At 38.7% G+C, this 18,686-nt stretch overlaps 1 pseudogene; it reads right to left on the bottom strand.

Annotated features, from left to right (window-relative positions):
- The window catches only part of LOC110295780, a 108,121-nt pseudogene that overhangs the window by 58,362 nt on the left and 31,073 nt on the right, over nucleotides 1-18,686 (bottom strand).

Raw genomic sequence — 18,686 nt, 5'->3', positions numbered from 1 at the left:
ATTTACACAACGGAGTACTACTCAGCTATTAAAAGGAATGAATTTATGAAATTCCTAGGCAAATGGATGGACCTGGAGGGCATCATCCTGAGTGAGATAACCCAATCACCAAAGAACTCACACAATATGTACTTACTGATAAGTGGATATTAGCCCAGGCACTTAGAATACCCAAGATACAACATACAATTTGTGAAACACATGAAACTCAAGAAGAAAGAAGACCAAAGTGTGGACACTTTGCCCCTTCTTAGAATTGGGAACAAACCACCCATGAGTTACAGAGACAGAGTTTGGAGCTGAGACAAAAGTATGGACCATCTAGATACTGCCATATCAGGTGATCCATCCCATAATCAGCCTTCAAACGCTGACACCATTGCATACACTAGCATGGTTTTGCTGAAAGGACTCAGATACAGCTGTCTCTTATGAGGCTATGCCCGGGCCTAGCAAACACAGAAGTGGATGCTCACAGTCAGCTATTGAATGGATCACAGGGCCCCCAATGGAGGAGCTAGAGAAAGTAACCAAGGAGCTAAAGGGATCTGCAACCCTATATGTGGAAAAACAATATGAAGTACCCAGTACCCCCCAGAGCTCGTATCTCTAGCTGCATATGTAGCAGAAGATGGCCTAGTGGGCCATCAGTGGAAAGAGAGGCCCATTGGTCGTGCAAACTTTATCTGCCTCAGTACAGGGGAATGCCAGGGCCAATCAGTGGGAATGAGTGGGTGGGGTACTGGGGGGGGAGGGTGACTTTTGGGTTAGTATTAGAAATCTAAATGAAATAAATACCTTTTAAAAAAACAGTTAAAATTCAAAATAACTGGCAGCAATGTCTCCCATGTGTGTCTTTGAAAACTCTTTTATTGTTTTGCTGGCCACAGTCACTGATATAACAATGAAATACTGAGTGACCATCTGAAGTTTGGTTCCTGGTCAGTGGGATATTGCTAAAATGTATTACTTCCCTCATGAGGAACTCCATATGATGTTATTTATCTCTGTTGTGTTTTGTGATGTGTTCAACTTATCCAGGACTGCTATTAGCATGTTCCACACAAGGTGCACATCCTTCTCCATGCACTGTGTTATAGGCACCACGTCATAAGAAAAAGGCACCTATCCAAAGAGCTTCAATTTGTGAAAGAACCTATCTCAGAAAATAAGCATGTAGAAAGCCAGAGACTAAGACCTTCTGCTTCTGACTTCCATGTATGTACACACATGTGTCCATACATACACACATAACACATACAGATACATATATACCACCTACACACACATTACAAGCAAGAGATAAATCTAAAATGATTTACTAGTAGAAAGACCCGATTTTTAAAACATGGAAATAGGGACAGTGGGAGATAGCTTAGTGTATAAGAGCACTCCTGGAAGCATGGGGGACCTGATTTGGAATCCCCAGCTCTCACATAAAATCTGGATATAGCAATACTTACAGATAACTGGGGCACATTGAATGTACAGAGAAAGGTGGATCCTGAAAGGTCATTCATCCTTTCAGTCAGTGAGAGAGGGCTTACATTAGAAAGTGGGAGAATAATACATTAAGTATCAGTCTTCTGCATGTATGAATCTGAGTGTAAATACAAACACACACACACACATACACACGCACACGCACGCACACGCACACGCACACACACACATCTCCTGGGTTTTATATGATTTTAACACTTCAGTAGTGTGAAAAGTGCAACATAGTCAGAATTAAACTGATAGCATTGGGCCTTGTATCTCCTCAGTGCTTGTTAGCTCCACAATAGTATTCTGCCAAATATGAAGAAGAAAAAGCAATTTGGACCAGATTCAGCTACTTTCATAAATTAAAATATAAACAATGGTGAATTAGAGCTGATTTCTTAATCCACTTTCTGAAATCATTAACATAGAAAATAACCAGCTCTTAAACAGATTCAGATATTTCCCAAATGCACAACATCACACAGCCTTGATATCTTGCTTGTTGCCATGGAGGCAATTCCTTACTCAGCTCCTTGAGTTGGAAGGAAGGGGGAGACCCATCAAGTCCTGACTCTAAAATTTCACATGCAGATGTTAGAAGTCTCTCCAGGATGTTGTTATTTTTGGATCAATTATTCTTTCTCACTTTAATCTTGCCTTGGGAATGGGAACAAAGAGTTGAGTCCATCTAAAATATATGTCTAAAAAAGGAGGGAGTGAGATCTACAGAATGACTCTTATGTGTGATGTAGGTTGTTATGAGTGTTTGCCTGATGTACAGGTGCTCTTCAGGTCACCTATTATATAGGCTCATGGAGTCTGTTTCATCTCCATCTATGAGACATAACCTTATTTTCCAGATCCATCTTAAAAAATAATTAGCTTTCCCTAGAATTTGAACTTTGGTTGCATAATAATTTGAAATAGATACTATTATTTTTAAAGAAAAATCTAGAGTCAATGAAATGTTCTGTGTCTCCGTGCTTACTACTAATGGAAAGGACCAGTTACTTAACGATATCCTGTTTCTAAATATATTCTCATATTATGTATGAGCTTGTCTCATGGCTCTATTTTTAAGGTAGACTTTTCTGGAATCCTTTAATTTACCTATCAGAAACCCACATTTTCACAGATTAATCAATTAACCCATTTATTTGTAAATATCTAGTGTGATAATTATCAACTTCAGCAGATCTAAAATCACCCAGGAAACAAACGTCTGAGCCTCTCTGTGAGGATATTACTAGAATTAAGTTGAGGAGATACATCTTAAATGTTGTTATTACAATTACATTCTGGGACTTTAATTTACAGGATTATTCTGGCTTTGGGGAAAATACTTTTTCATGAGTGGAAAGGCCTGGAAACTCCGGTCATTCCACCTTTAGTGGCAGGAATGTGAAGTGGCAGTTTTCACACCTTAGTAGGTCAGGGAGCACAAACAGGAGTAGAAGCACTACCAAGCAACCACTCATAAGGTCCTTCCTTTCTGTCTGCATCTCCCATTTGAGCTCAGCATAGAAAAAGTTTTCATAACCTCCCAAAGTATCAGCATAGTTCTAAGTGTTCAAACACATGAGCCTATTGATGACATTTCAGTATCGCACTATAAAACTTTTGCTCTAAACCAATAGGTTAATGATTACCTCAATATGTAAAATATACATAGTATAACTTTAAAAGTCCCAATAAAATCTTAAGATTTCAGATATTGTGAATAGTCAAAATGCTCTACTAAGACTCAAGGTTATCACTTAACTTCAACCTACTATAAAATAATAAAACTAAATAAAAACAAGAAATACTGCTCCCATACACAGTTTGGAGAGATAAATGTTCCCATGAAATTTGAGAAGAATGGGAAGCTACCAAGAAAAATTGGGTTAAATTACTCTCAATCACAACAGGAACAGAGCAGAACCCTGCATGAAGGCTATGGTATTTCCACACTTTTATAGCTCATAGAGGTAGGGAAACCATAATGACTGGGCAAGCCACACAGCTCTATAGCCCCTCACTATAGGGAATCAAAGGGGCAGGAGAAACTCCAGCTATAGTGACTGAAACAAGAAAAAGCAACTCCTCACATCTTCATCAGGAAGAAGAAATTGGGCTTGCATTAATATTAGGATATAACACTCAAGGAACTCCTCTGGAGGTTTACATCCTAAATCCCAAATGTTCTGTGACTTCACAAATAGCATCATAAGAATATTAAATGTCCTCATAAATAAACCTGTAGGAGACACTGCACACCAGGTGATAGTCTAAGATTCATTTGAGCAGATTTCATAATTAGTTCTTCAGTCTAGTGTGGATGTGAGTGTCCTGGGGGAACATAGGAGGTATAGGTCAAAATCCAGGAAGGCAGGCTATGGAAGAAGAAGGAAGCTTATCTTAGCAGAGATTATTGGGAAGTTGTATACATGGAGAAAAAGGAAACAGCCTTAATGTCTAAGATGTTACAGCTAGAGGTAATGTGAAACTAGCCACTTTCATAGTACTTAGTCTCCTTGTCCATACTAACAGCACATTCCTACAGCTTCTTCTCACTCCTATTTGCTTCATAGGAGGCATTTTATAGAAATCATTCCCTTTGCTGGAGACAAGGTTACCAAATCTGCCACCAAACCTACACCATCAGTTCTCAACTCAAGTAGTTCTCCTCTATAAAATCTTTGCCTTGCTTCCTTGCCTTAGTTCATTTTGAAATAGGCTCTCACAGGGGTAAAATAGTAATAAAGTATTTTGTATTCTCTGACTTGAGGTTTTTCACAATAATAAATTGTCTCTATTATTGTCTCTCTTATATTTTAAAAGAATGTGATTTTTCCAATGTAGTCTGAGCTCTAGGAGAGCTGAGATTATGGATCTTTTATTTATCTTTGTTTCTTTTATGCTACATAGTACTTAAAAATCAACAGAGAGCTTTAATACAATATTATAGAGGAAATAAAAAATGTTTTATGGGAGGGAAAACAACCATATTTTGTACAGAATATTATTATTAGTTAGATAACCAGGAAAAAAATGTGAGACTGGAATTTTCCAGAGAGGTGTAGACCAGAATTGCCAATTTAAGAATCAAGAATAAAAAGCAGATACAGATAGATCAATTCTTGTTTAAGATTTGTTCAGTTCATAGACAGCCACACATATAACATAGCAATAAAGTCATGCTTCAAATTCAGGTAAGTTACACCCAAATCATCAATCTAAAGCCTAACTATGCAATATAAGATCAAAAACCATGTTCTTCCAAAAGACAAAATAAATGCAAAGCTAAACACAGAGACAACTGCCTGGAGATGTCTCATTAGCAACAGCTATCAACTAAGTGTGCACAGTTTGCTGGGCAGGTAGCAACCTAGGAGAACTCTCAACGACCTACTCTTCATATCAAATTTAGATCTCTGTGTCATAATAAAAAACTGTAACAACAGATGAAATACTGGAGTGGGAGTTTAAATAGAAAGAAAACAATGGTTTTTATTCATTTATGTTTTAAGGAAAAAAAAAACCTTTGGATTCAAAAATGCATTTGGTGAATTCTATCTCAATTATGCTTGAGTTCCATGGCAACAAAAGAACTTTTACCCCTCATCTCCTTTACCCCTTTACTCTGGGTAAGGAAGGAACAAAAAATAGAGCAAGGTGTGATTCAGAAGGCATGTTGTCTGCATTTATTTCACCCCAAAAACCCTCTGTGCTAGAAGGGAGCCCAGGGATTTCAGTCAGAGTTGGCAAGCAGTCACTGAGGTATTTTTACAAGCAACCTCCAGATTGTAGACTCATTGACTATGCTTTAAACCGTCTCTCCCCATTCATCATTATGGATGATTAACGCAATATGTAATGGTTAAATTTAATAGAGGATCATAGTTTTCACACTAAAATCTACTTCTGTCTCTTCCATAATCTTACAACCTCAGTTTATCCTACTATTTCCTCCTATATCCATGTTCATTTTGTTGAATTATGCCTGATGATTGTTTGTAATCCTCTTTCACAGAAAGACTAGATGTGCTTACTCTGGCCCTGTGGTGGTGGTAGTGCTGTTATTATTAAAATGATTAGAAAGACAAAGACTTAAGTTGTCAGTGAAGCATGACTTAGAAACCCAATGTATTATTTAGTGTTTGCAATTAATATTTGTAAAGTGCTTTGACATCCATTAAGCTAGAACACAAACCAAACCTGTATGCATAATTAGTAATAATTCAATGGAGATATCACCACTTCTGAAAAGAGTGTATTTATATTTAGACATTCACACAAAATACTTAGCTGATTTTAAAACAACCCATAGCTTAGGGTGCATTCATTTACAGACTATTCAAGATCACAACACAAACTAATCACAGGTATAACACATTCTAAGCTACACATTCATTGATGACAGCACAGTTCCACAATTTATCACACTGATGCTCCTGAACATTGAAGGGGAAAGAATTCTGTAACACTTGAGGACAGAAAGGAATGGTTAGATTAGCATGATGACTATACTGTACCAGTAAGAAAGCTAGACTGATTTCATGACAATTGGCAGTAAAGGAGACTATGCCTAAGAACTAAGCAAGTTCAGGTAAGCACAGGAAAGTCAATTACTAATAGAAAAAATCCAGGCATACCCAGCTAATGGTTTTGGAATGCCTAGAGATAGAGTATGAGAAAGCTTATCTACCCTAGAATTCCAGTGTGCCTTAAATCAAAACTTCGATCTCACTTGGTTGTCTATGTTGGTAATGGTAGACCCCTGCATGCTGGACATCTGGAGAATAAAACTCTCTGTGCACTTCCATGCTATTTGAATCCAGGGTATCATTCTTCAGAGAACTGTGGACCCTTGCACTTGAGGGCTCATCCCAGGATTCTCTGGAGACCCCCTGACCCAAATTGTGCACTGCTATTTGAATCTGTAAGTCTGGATGAATGGTGGTCTTTTGTTTTGTCCACATCTGTGTTCCTGTTTCAGGTTTAATTCTGTTTCTGATTTAAGCTGTGGGTGGATAGGGACAAAGCAGACACATATTTTGTCACCCAGCCAGTGGCAAGAGAGAATGCTCTGGACCCCCTACCAAAAGTTGTAGAACTTACTAGTTCTCATCTGGATTCTGAGCTGGCTGTGGGTCTATGGACCTGCCATGTGCAGGGAGGAAGGCAATCTCAGACAGCCTTTCAATTTGTTTGTGTTTTCCTGGGAATGTCTTTCTGTGTTGGTCTATGTGTATTCTCTTTGTGCTTTTTGTTGTATCCTAGATTTTTTTTCTTTTATTCCTATGGTGGGACATACAGAAAGCACCCCACTTGGCTTGGTCCTAAACTATTTTAAGGAATTTTGTCAAGTTGCAGAAGATTCTTGTCTGGTTGTTCCTCTACAAACTAACCATCTTTTGCAGGAATGAATGGGTTAACTATGGCATAAGGAGGGAATTTTCAATCTTCCCATCATTTATAGAGCAAAGGTTAAGTATATGAGGCTCGGGGCCACCCGGTTCAAGTGTTACAGGCCTTGGTGCTCCCTCCCTCTAAAGGAGGGTCAGACTTAGCCCCCTGCCTTACTCCTCCTTTCTGTTCCCAAGGAAGTACTCTGAACCTCTCCTTATACTTCTGCTCCTACCCCTGCAGCTACTGCCTATGCCCAGCCAGTTCAGGCAGAGGGAAAAGCATTCACTGACTCTCCCTGATTCTTCAGACTCCACTTGGAGTCAACCTCAAACTTTGACCCATACTGCCCAGAGGGCAAATTCTACTATGCCTTACCCCTCTGGGCTATAGGACCCCCAAATGCTCAGGGGAGATAGTTCATGGCATATGTGTCATCTGCCAGTAGTGATCTTTACAATTGGATGTTACAGAACTCCCCATTTTTAGAAAGACCATCACCTCTCACAGATCTTCTAAATTCAATTATGCTCTTTTACCATCTCACCCGGGACAACTGTCAGCAACTGCTTCAGATCTGCTTCACAACAGAGGAGAGAGGACCAGGGAAGGTGCCTGGAAATCAGTTCTGGGAGCAAATTGGCAACCACTCAAATCCAGGCAGATATCAACGCATCTGTTTCTTTGACTTGATCTGAATGGGATTTTTAACATGATTCCCAGAAGAATGATACTCTAGACTCAAATACTCTGGAAACACAAAGAGAGTTTTATTCTGCAGAAATCCAGCATGCTGGGGTCTGCCATTACCAACATAGAGAGACAACCAAGTGAGTTTCTAAGTCTGATTTAAAGCTCATTAGGGGAATCCTGGGATACTTGTGTGTTGTGGATGGCTCTGTGCTGCTTGTATTTTTATGTTAATTCTGCTCTCCTGGGAAAGGTTGTCTGGAGTGAAGAATGAATCACATACTAAGGTGGCTTCTTATGAACCAATCCCTTAAAGAAAAAAGGAGCCAATTACTGGATAAGTAGGTGGGACTTCAAGGATGGTCAGAGGAAGAGAGGAAGCAGGAGAGAGTTAGGTCCTTTTGGAATGGGACAGCATATGGGTAAGATGTAGCTGATAAAATTTCCTGGTATCATGGGGGGTCTACAAGGATTCAAAGCCAGAGGAATCTGATTTTAATAAGGCTTTTAATATTAGGTTTTATTTGTTGCACCTAGAGATTGAGTTACCATTGTTTCTGAATTAAATTTGTGTCGTGTTTTCCTTCATGCAGTGTTTCATCTGGGTTCAAGAGAGAAAGGTACAGTGGCAAAGAATGAGTTTGTCTGATGTGCACCACAAAGGCCATGGAAGGTTTGAAGCACAGGGCTGGCATGGTAATGACCTGCTAGTGAGAACTTAGAGAGCTAGATGGAGAGATTGTGGAGTTCTGAGTGAGAGTCTTCTCGAGATAAATACAGATTGGCCATTGCCTGCCAGTGCATGGCCCGCCAGGCCACTGGGGCAGAGGCACAAGCTCAGGAATGAGCCAGTTCATGTTTTTAGTATTTACCCCAATAGGTGTCAACAGGTGGGCTTTGCTTTACTCTATCTCTAGGAATTCTAGAAGCACTACCAGTGTGTGGGGCTGGAAGCTGTTGCTGACCCATTTTCCTTGCATAAGGCCAGATGGCTTGCAGCTTTTGACTATTTGTCTGAAGCCTGGATTTTTTTTCCTAGTAACTGAGTTGCCAGGGTTTTTCTGGACTTGTCCAATTCTTAGGCATAGTCTCCTGAACTGCCAATCTAAAATCTGTCATGGAATCAGATTAGCCTTCTTAATACAGCAAAGGTGAGAGTGATCAACCATGGGTCTACCTATACCATTCACTAGTATGGTGATACCTAAGTACAATACAAACATCAACATAGATCATTTCCTTTCTGGGTTAGAGACATTCACTGGTGTGTAGATAACTGTGTGATCTGTGTAGCTAGTTTGCAGTAAATATAGATCAAATCAGATGTTTCTAAGTCTACAGTGACAGGCTTGTAGAGTTTTTGCCATGCAAGCATGAGGAACCTTATGTATTGTTAGCAGTTATAATCTTAGCACTTAGAGAGTAGAGCATTATGGATCCCTGGGATAGTTGACCAGGTAGTAAGTCTAGCTGACTTGGTAAGTTCTAGGACAGTGAGAGACCTTGTCTCATAAGTGAAGATGCATGACTCCTGAGAAACTACAATTAAGGTTGTCTACCATCCTCCATATATGTATACTGGCTCCAGAACAGCAAGTTGAAATCTCTAAACCCTCAGTTCTCATTTTACATTTATAGATGAACATGATATTTATATGAAGAAATGTACAAAAGAGGAGTATATTTGTACTGATTCATGAAGGCAAAGTGTTGGGCATTAGTGAGCTTTAGACGATTATAGCCACCATTAACACAGCAGCCAGTACAAACTTAATGAATGGCTCTGAGAAAGATCAATAGGAAAAAGAGCTTAGTAATTCCTCCATTAGTAGTTCTGCTATCTCAAGTAACTCTACCAGAATAAACCTCAAAGGAGTGTCTTGTTCTTCCAGATCTGTGTGTACTTTGCTTATCAATCCTCCCATAAATATAACTCATGGGCATGGTCAGATTTGCTGTATTCTTGGAAGTATAATTAGCAGTGCTAAACAACCAGATCCTCCCCTAATAAAGTGTGGGATTTGTTAAACAAACCATTTGTGACAGAAGTACATTTTCTTTCAAATTTTTTGTAACGTGTAGATGTGTCTGTCTGTGTAAATATAACACATGTGTGCTGGTAGAAGGGGATGCCAGAAGAGAGGGTTGGCTATCATCTCATGTTTTTGAAGAAACAGTTAATTGTAAGTTGCTGCTGAGGTGCCAGTGATTGAATTCTTGTCCTCTAAGGACAAATGGTTTTAAATATTGAGCCTTATTTCCAACCTTTCTAGGTGTTCTTTTTAATGGTCAAGAATAGGAAGATGTATAGTGCTTGTGCGTGTGTGTGTGTGTGTGTATGTGTGTGTGTGTGTGTGTGTATGTGTGTATGCACACACATGCACTGTGAATGCACACATGTTTACATGTATGGAGGCCCTTGGTTGAAGTAAGGAGTCTCCCTTCATTACTCTCCACCCTATGTATTGAGGCAGGTTATCTGAACTGAACCAAATGCTCACAAAATGGTTTATGCTTATTCTCACTAACCAGTTCATTTTGAGTTGCTCTATATCTGCCTTCATACACAGGCTACCATGCACAGCCAGCATTTTTTTCTGGGCTTAAGTGATGGGAACCACAGTCTTTACACTTGCATAAGATATACTTTACTCATTGAGCTTTTGGGACATGACACATGAGCATTGTGAGGCAGAATCTGTTTCCCAGTAATTTGTTATTTCCATGTTTTATTCTGTTTGGACACATGGATTCAGCTGGACTACAGTCGTATTCTTTGATATTTCCTTGTTAGTTTTTCCCTTGAAATAGTCCTGCCTCTATTTCTATGTGAGGTTTAATTTTTTACTTAAATATTCTTTCTGTTTTCAAAACATGGACAAGCATAGTCCAAGAAAGTTCTTCCTCAATCCAAGCCATTGATCTGCATAGATAAAATGGAACATCTGTTTAATCCCTAAATGTGACAAATGTGGAGCAAAATAACTCAGAGTCTGACTTGATGTTCCTGAGATGTTGATCAATGTTTTTTTATTTTTCTGCAAGCTTTTCTTCTTTCTTTCTTTTTCTATTTCTCTCTCTCTTATCTGTTTTTCTGTATTTAGGGAAAAAATAACATTTGAGTACAGAAATAATTTTCCAAAATGATTATGCTCTCAGTTAGAAGAAAGCTCTTAAGTACATTATGCCTATTCATGTACAGTGCTTAGAATGTGATTCAGCATAGAATTGCCTCTATATTATAAAAATAAATTCATATACAATGGTCTAACTATAATTGCTCAGTGCTCTAGTTTAAGGCTATTAGTTTAGTCTCAAGAAATGAAATGAAGAATTAAATAGGATAAGGTAACAAGGCTCTGATGAAGAGGAAAATCAACAGTCCTTTTATAGTTCCTATGTACATATATGTGTGTAGTATGCGGACTGATTACATGCATGCTTATATGTCCATGGTTTAACATTTGTTAGTGGATGGATGTGTGTGCATGTGTCAGTTGACCCAAGACCTTTTCCTCAATAAAACTCTATTATACTATTATACTAAGGAGGCTCTTGATAAAACTATATTATTTAACCAGCTTTCTCTGGGCATCCTGTCTTAGCCTCCAAAGTGCTGAAATTACATGAAGGCCAGCAATGCCCCATAGGCTTTTATATGGGGATTCAAATATTTGTCCTTGTACCCCTCCTAGTATTTATGCACCAAGTATGTTCTCCCCTGAGCCATCTGCAAAGGTGGGAAGTCATAAAAGATAAAGAAGCTATGAAACCCAGGCTGCGCTGACTCCTTTCTCACAGTTTTGAGTAGAGAAGAAGCATTTAAAGGGTGAACATTAATTTGGCTCCCAGTTTAAGAGGATACAATCTATTGTGGTAAGACATGGAGATTGAAATCTTTATGGCAGCAGGAGTATGTTGAAGTTGCTCATATATCAGCTGGCCAGGAATCAGAACAACTGGGACTAGGAGCAGGGCTGTATTTATCCTAAGCCTGTCACACATCAAACTATTTCTTCCACTAAATTTTGCCTTCCCAATATTATACAATATCCTCAACCCACTACCATCTGGGTATCAAATGTTCAAACACATGCACTTCTGGGGATATTTTCTTTTCAAGCCACAGAATTTTAAGTTCTGGACATCTATCTCCATATCAACCCTCCATAGAAGAAATGTGAAAAGCTAAACCCAAGACTTATTTCCTTAGATGTATGGATAGTAAGAGTCTATGTGAGGTGTTGTATAAGATGACACAATTGTAACGTGTCATCACACTGTCCCATTTTGCTCTCATCTCCCTTATTCTGAAATATTTAGCCTTTTATTAAATTTAGTATTTAAGTGAGAGGATGAAATCCTTTAGAGGGACCTTAGCTCATAAGCTACTACCGTCTGACTGTGACGCTGATAAAAGTCTGTTCCCCAAGAGAACTGAATGCTGATTTCCAATAGATAATAATCCATCAACAGCAGTTTTGTTTATTGTTTTGATGTCATTTTGTAAGAAAATTGTGCATGATTATAGATATTGCTCTGCAGTAAAGAGTACAAGCTATGTATTAAGAAGATCCAACTTATTTTCTTGTCTAGCAGCTCACAAGTACCTGCAACTGTAATTCCAAGGGATCTGATGCCCCTAGCCCATCTGGACACTTGAATTATATAAACATGACTACACATAGACATACCCATTTACACATAATTAAAATTAATCTTAAAAATTACTGTATAATGTTCCTTGAGTCATGTAGAAAGGAGGTGTAATGTAAATGTCACATTTAGTGGTAACCATTCCAGTTACTTATTTTATGAACTGTGACCAGCAATGTGCATTAGTGACTATCTACTGCAAAACAATGCTTTTCTGATGAAACACACTGATCTATGGCTATAGAGTTAAGAAATTCAGTAAGATGTTAGATAGAATGTCCATTTGCCAAGATAATGGTAGTTGGTTATCCCCTACGGTCTATCTATGATCTTACTAGACAAGTGTCATTGGCCAAGTTACAGCATGAGACTTTAATACAAAAAAAAATAAAGATTAAAAAAATAAAAATTCAGTTTGCTAGCCCTATAACAATCATGCCATTATAAAAAGGGGAAGAATGAGAATAATGTTCTCATTAACTCACAGGAGCTGTGGCTGCTTATATTAGACTTACATATGGCAGAGTAGAATTCCAGTCCAGAAGGGAGTTGGACTGAAGTGTATTATCTGTAGAAGGTGGTTAGGGTAGGCCAAGCTAGTTTTTTATTGTTGTTTGTATCCTTTTAATTTTCTGTAAACAAGCTCCAGCAAGATTGTCCATGCAACAGTGAATGGCCCCATGCCCATAAACATTAGGCCAACATTTATGAGACTCAGTGAACTGTGAAAAATGTAATAAAGTCATAAGAAGATCATGACAGGGAGAGACCTGATAGGAGTTGAGGGAGAGTCAAGCATTGATGACATTAAAATACATTAAACAAGCATGAAATTCTCAATGAATGTATAAACACAGAAAAATATTACTTAACTTTGCAGATGGTTAATTAAACTTCCAAATGAAGCTCTCTCATGCGCTATCGTCCTGACAGCAAGAACACACGTGTGAGAAACCGGATCCTTCTGCAGCAACTTTATTACACCAGCTTCAACATGAAGAGGAAAACCCCAAGCACTAAAAAGGCGCTGCTTATATACACCTTAGTGTGGTGTGTCCACACCTGATTGGCTGCTCTCCTAGAGTCTCATCACCACGATGGGCCGTGACTTGGCGCAGAAACGCTCTCCCACATGCGCACATTGCTTGTTTACCAATTAGGCCACACAGGCACAGCGGAAACCTCTTCCCACAAAGCTCTTTATGTTAAGAGACTTTTATTAGCATGTTATTGCATGACAAAATTTTAGTAGTAGGAAATAAGAACCTCTAGCAAATATGTGGATCCAATCTATCAACATTGTGGGAGTTAGGATTTGCAAACTGTAAGGTTTTAATTTCAGAGTCAAACAGCAACCCTTTAATAGATACCAACAAAAAACCCTATTGTTATTTGGTCAACTAATCTCTAGCTAACAAAAAGTCCTAGTGTTAGCACAACACATCTGTGGAGTGAGTTTAGCAAATAGAAAATCCCAATGCCAGATAGCTCAACTGGGAAATGAATTCGCATCAACCTGGTACATTTTGTTCCACACACACCCTCTTCCCTGCCTCCTGCCTAGAATCAGAGACCTTAATGCAGCATTCTTATGCTTTGAACTCTCAAGTCCATCCTCAGAAAATTACTTGATCAGACTTGAAGCCACATGGGCTCTGATTCCCTGCTTCAGAACAACTACCAGAGATCCCTCCCATGGAGGTGACTTCTTGTCTGTCTGTCTATGACATTAATAATTCTCCTTACCCACCTAATAATTTATTTTACTGTCTTCTTGAAACTCCCATTTGTAATCCAACATAGACTGATAAGTGCTTGTTCCCAGTAAAATCTGTGCTAAATCCTCATGAGGCAAGAACTTCACATCTAATGATCTTTATAGTTTATAGCCTCTTCAGAATTTATACTTGTAAGTACACTCCAATGCAAAGAATGCATACAGTGTCAAGGCCAGACCTGTGCTAAGCAGAAGTTCTCTTTATTTATTGACTTATTTTTCTATTTGGATTTTCACCGACACATACTGTATAGTTATATTAGAAAGGAACGAACATGTGTTCTTAGTAAGACAGCCCACACACTTTAAGAGGTGGATGCATCCAAATCAGAAGACAGAAGAGCAAAGAAGCCCACTTTCCTGCTAATTCCCTATTGTCGCTAGTATTCTAGGTTAACTACTCATTTATCTTAAGATAGCAAACACTGACTTAGTAAGATTTTAAAATTTATAACAAATTGGATTTTAGATAACATGACTTTTTAACGGGTGTTTTCTTTTAACATTGGGATATTTGTTGATTTAATTTTTCACAAATATATGGCATGTATTTTATCTGCTTAAATGGAATTCATAAGAAACCTAACTTTAATAACAGAGAGGTAATATGGAAGGAAGTTGAAGATAGCCCTCATTCCCATGCTTCACTGAAAAAACAAACTCCCAAAGGGAAGTCGAAATTTCTGCTTAAATTTTTTCATATGTTTTCAATGTTTATTATATTCTTACTCTATCTACATTTTTTCCAGAGCCTCTCAACCTATTATTCCAAATTCTCCCTACCCCCTAATTTTACCTTTTTCTTTCAATCTCATAAAGGAATAAGTACAAATAAAACAGAAAAATTGAAAAAGAAGAAAATAAAGATAACAAAAAACTAAACTAAATAAATTCAAAAGCACAAAACACACACACACACTGTAGTCAGTTTTGTCTTGGTGAACTAAAGTAAACATGGATTCTGCCCTGTAATGTGGTTGATATACCCTGTGACAATCCCTTGGATAAAATTGTTTTTCCCTTTCCTACAATTTTTCAGTGGTAAATAGCTTTTTGCTTTTACAACTGAGACTTGATATCCACTTTCTTTTATCACCACTGAGTTTTGGTCTGTTTTAAATATGTGTAGGTATTATACATGCTATCACACATTCTGTGAGAAGAAATTGATGATGTCGTTATCCTCTAGTAACAGGCTGAGTACTATCCAGCACCCTGAATGTTAGAACGTAGATGATTCTAGCTGGGAATCAGATGCAATTCTCTGAACCATAATTATATGTTGATATGTGTAGGGTCTTGTTATGTTTCAAAGACAATGTTTCCTTGGAATCAAACAACACCTCTGTCTCTTACATTCCTTCTGCTTACCAGGGATACTGGCTTAAAGAGCAAGGAAGCCCCCGGAGCTCGTGTCTCTAGCTGCATATGTAGCAGAAGGTGGCCTAGTCGGCCATCATTGGAAAGAGAGGCCCACTGGTCTTGCAAACTTTATATGCCTCAGTACAGGGGAATGCCAGGGCCAAGAAGTGGTAGTGGGTGGATGGGGAATGGGGGGGAGGGTATGGGGGACTTTTGGGATAGCATTGGAAACATAAATGAAGAAAATACCTAATTAAAAAAAAAAGAGCAAGGAACAAGAGTTCTGCCAGCAACCTAAGAGAGTTTGAAGATAACATTTTTAACCCAGGATTCCTTGAGTCCACAGACCAGATGATACCTTGATTTTCATTCATGTAACATCCATAAACCCAGGAAAAGTCTTCTTAGGCATAGCATTAGTTAACTTCCTCATTGAAGAGTCAAATTATGTGATCCAAACAACTTACAATAGATAGATTTATTTGGGCTCACAGGTAAAAAGTACATTCATCAGAATAGAATATTCTCTGCACTCTGCTCATGGTTATGTCCTTAATCAGAAAGCAGAGAGAGCTGGATGCTTTTGCTCAGTTTATATTCTTGGTTTTGTTTTGTTTTGTTTTTAATAGAAATCATGTGATTTGGGATGAGTCTGACCAAATCATTAACCTAGTCTAGAAATTTTATCACATATATCCCCAGAAATGTGTTTCCATCAAGTTGCCAATCACGTGTGAACACTTGTGTGGCATTTTTTTTTATTATGGTTATAACAAGATAACATCTTAGAATCAACTCCTGTGTCCAAGGCTACTACAGCAGGACAATCTAGTCCTACAACTAGATCCATGATAATGGTAATAAAGCTACTGACACTTCCTAGCAAGAGTACTAGAGTGTTAAGAGTCCCTCGTCTAAGATTTAATTTCTTATTGCTTGCCCTTCACCTAGCTGTGAGTGATATTGAGAGGTGCTAGAGTATATATAATTAGGAAGACGAATTAACATCAAGTCTAAATGTTCTAGTTTCCTCGAGATTGCCATCTATTGTGGATTAACATTCTTTCTAAATAATGCTTTCTCCAGATTTACCAACTTGCCAAAAATAGACCATGCCAATCACAGGGTCTAGTTTTATAATCTTAGCCTTCTACTGTCCCCATACTATTGCAAACAATTTGTTTCTTAGTCATACAGAAAAACAGAAAAGCTGTGGAAGAAAACAAGTTTGAGCAGCTTAGGACTCTACTCACAGAGGAGAAGATAAGAGAAAGGAAAGCAGGGTGGGGCTTTGGATATTTAGGGATGCTATCTTTTAATTGAATATTTTATTTATTTATATTTCAAATATTATCCCATCCCCTGGTTTCTCACCAGCAAACCCCCTATTCCACCTCCCTCCCCATGCTCATAGGAGGGTGCTCACTCACCCACCCACCCACTCCTTGGTAGATTGTACCTTCAAATTATAAACTTTGTTTCTTACATTTCTTTGTTCATAGGTTTATTGGAGCCAAGAGAGAAGAAAATAATTTACTCAGATGGACATATGCACGTTTTGTATTATGCTGTAAAAGGAATATGATAAAATCAGAAGGGAGTTAAAATGTTTTTATTAAAACAAGAGAATACTGACTTATCTCTCATGATTGAAAAGTCACTCTCTTTTCTGTGGAATGTTTTGCCACTTTCTATTCCAGAATGAATGGATCAAATTTGTTCACCTTTCCTTGTCCCTAGTATAAATGACTTTCCTGGCAGATAGTGTAAGTGGACTCAATCTGTACAAACCATATGTCTATGAGAAACTTGTGTTTATGTATGTTTCTGACTGAAAAGTGGATTCTTACCAGCAGGTGAGAAGACATGGTCCTATCTTTATGATATATTAAACAGTTCCTTTCACTTAGAATGAACATCAGGAATATTTGTCAAGTAATAATATTGAAGAAAAATGTGATATTATGGGAACAGAGAATTATTATTCAATAAATGTGAAGTGTGATAAAATCTCAGTTGATAGAGCACTTACTTTGTAAGCATAATGACCTGAGTTTGATGACAAGTGTGTTCGTATATACCTGTAACCTCAGCATCCATGAGGAGGTAGAGACTGGCAGAATCTTGGAGCTCATAGGCCAGCCAGACTATTCTAATTGTTGAGCTCATGGCCAAAAAGAGAAAATCTCTTGAAGAAATAGGTGGCATACCCGAGGATGACACTGTAGGCAGTCTTCCAGCCTCCACATGAACACACACACACACACACACACACACACACACACACACACACAGCACTTATAGGCAGGTCTTGCGCACGTCCAACTCGACCAGCAAGAACGACGCTGCAACAGGATCCTTCTGCACACGTTTATTGGGAGAGCTTGATTGTAGAGGCGAATAGACCCCAAGCCCAGCACTGGTGCTGCTTTATATAGGCCTAGGAGAGGCGTGTCTCACACCCGGATTGGTTGTGCTTGGTTGATGCTTACCACCTCATTTGCATGCCTACATCTGATTGGTTAATTTCTCTCCCATCTGATTGGTTAACTTCTCTCTCATCTGATTGGTTAACTTTTCTCTCATCTGATTGGTCAACTTCTCTCTCATCTGATTGGTTAATTTTGGTTAATTCTCAAAACCTCATCTTGGTAAAAAAAACTTTTCTGCCTATGTATGCGTGGTGGCCAGCAGAAGCCTGTGCCACTCTGCAACGGCACATGTGGCTTCCCACATCTCCCCCTTTTTGTTTTAATAAAACGAGGCTGGACTAGGCCTGTGCAATTATGTCCATCCGCTGTGGCTCCTGTTTTAGGTCATTCCTCCAATGTCACAGCCTTTCCCGTCGTAGGGTAACCCTATCACCACCGGGCCCCTTGTCTTAGGTTGACCTGTGCATGAGGAAAGTTGCCCGTCTCTGGATACCCCAGTGCTGTGTGACAGTAACTGCTAAATGACCTAAAGCGAACTCTGCAAAAGAGGCCAGCCAAAAAATGAATTAGTGGGGAAATCATGATCACCCTTTCGTGTGCAGCAATGTGCAAGGGCTGATCAATGATTGTTGAGTCTCTCTCATGCTCAAGAGCAGAGAACTCAGATGCAGACTAATTCTTGAGCATAGATAACCAAACTTCAGGGGAGGCACTGTTTTCAATAGCTAATAGTGCCTGAGTTATAATCACCTTGTCACGTTTTGCTGGGTTATGAATTTGCATACCAACCAGAGCATGANCGCCAGTCCACAGCATATGGCAGCACCAAACAAAATCACTCCCACCCATTCCTTAAAGTAAGAGAAAGCAGAGGAAAGCCAAGAGGTAAA

The sequence above is a fragment of the Mus caroli genome, chromosome 1 (genome assembly GCF_900094665.2).
Source record: "Mus caroli chromosome 1, CAROLI_EIJ_v1.1, whole genome shotgun sequence".
NCBI lineage: Eukaryota > Metazoa > Chordata > Mammalia > Rodentia > Muridae > Mus > Mus caroli.
Note: the sequence above shows the minus strand (reverse complement) of the source record. Positions and strands in the feature narration are given on the sequence as shown.